Raw genomic sequence first — 1,379 nt, 5'->3', positions numbered from 1 at the left:
AATAACCTCCCTCATAAACATCTTCTACAAACAGAGCATATATCCTGGGTGTGTAATACAAAGTTATAAGTTAATTCTTTTTTCCACACAAGTTGTAAAGTATCAGTGTATCATATGAGAGTTCCCCTAATAGGGAACCAAATTTAAAACAAAACAATCATTTTAAATTTACCAAGTAGAGAATTTTTTCAGTAATCATTCATCTCTACATTCACATTCTATGTATTTTCTTGTGGTAAACAAACTGATTCAAATGATTTAAGTTATCCCACCGTTTAATAAGAAAAGCCTCTACAATAATTTGAAACCACGGTGTTCTCTTAATTTTACAAGTAGCTGCTGTTTTCAGAAGTTCTTCTAGTTCTTCCTTTGAGATAGCTTTTAATCTCATTGGGATCTAGACTCAAAGTGACATTCTTCCTCACAAATAAAATGTAATCAATTTCATGTTCACCCCAGATACCATCAGACTGAGCTTCATAGTGAATTCACGTTAAATAATTAATTTCTTCTGGAGGAACTGCTTCCATGGGGATTCCTAACTCAGCTTTCAGATGCTTCTGCACTGCTTGCCTTACTTCAAAGTCATCACTTTCCTCAAGCTTGCCTGAATTACCGAATGGATGACCACAACAAGTATTGGTAGAGCAACCCGGAAAGGAAATCTTAGCATTTGAGCTTTCCCCTAGCAGGAGCTTATTTTCGGTGTTGAATAAGAAGACACTAAAAGTCCAATGCAATAATCCTCTTTCAGTGTTCTCATTCAGGTGACAATTCTTCTCGGTCTCAGCCCCAATTTTATTGTCATTTTCATCAATAAGGTTACACGTGTCTGCCAAGAGCTGAACCTGTTGCTCATAGAGATGGCTGGTATTTATTTCAAGCATTGTTACAAAGTGTCAGATTTGTCCTAGAACACTGAGCAGCCTCCAGCTTGAACACCAGGCCGCCCAGGTGTGTGCCTTTTTGGATTCTGTCCTCTGCATATATCGGCCTCTTACCCTTTGGATGTCTGCGAGGAGAGTGATATCTCCAGTTTCCTTCCTGATATTGATGTTTTGGGTTTTCTCCCTTAATCGTTTGTCAATTTTGCTAGAGGTTTGCCAAGTTTATTGATCTTTTCAAAGTACTAAATTTTAAAAAACCTGACATTCTTTCTTATTTTTCTTTTTTCAGCATCATTGATTCCTGCTCTTACTGTAATATATTTCCTTCCTTCTGCTTGCTTTAGTTAATTTTGTTCTTTTTCTAGGTTCTTGGGGTGGGAAATTAAATTATTAATTTGAAACTTTCCTCTTTTCTAATGTATACACTTAGTGGTATACATTTCCCTTCCAGCATGACTTTAGCTGTTTCCCACAAATTTTAATATGCTGTAT

At 36.3% G+C, this 1,379-nt stretch overlaps 1 pseudogene; it reads right to left on the bottom strand.

Moving 5' to 3' along the window:
• Positions 1–211: 211 nt before the first annotated feature.
• On the bottom strand, positions 212–923 carry LOC129485814 (isopentenyl-diphosphate Delta-isomerase 1-like; annotated as a pseudogene).
• Positions 924–1,379: the final 456 nt, after the last annotated feature.

Source organism: Symphalangus syndactylus, chromosome 7 (assembly GCF_028878055.3).
Source record: "Symphalangus syndactylus isolate Jambi chromosome 7, NHGRI_mSymSyn1-v2.1_pri, whole genome shotgun sequence".
Lineage (NCBI taxonomy): Eukaryota > Metazoa > Chordata > Mammalia > Primates > Hylobatidae > Symphalangus > Symphalangus syndactylus.
The sequence above is the reverse complement of the archived record's forward strand: the minus strand, read 5'-3'. Positions and strand labels throughout refer to the sequence as shown.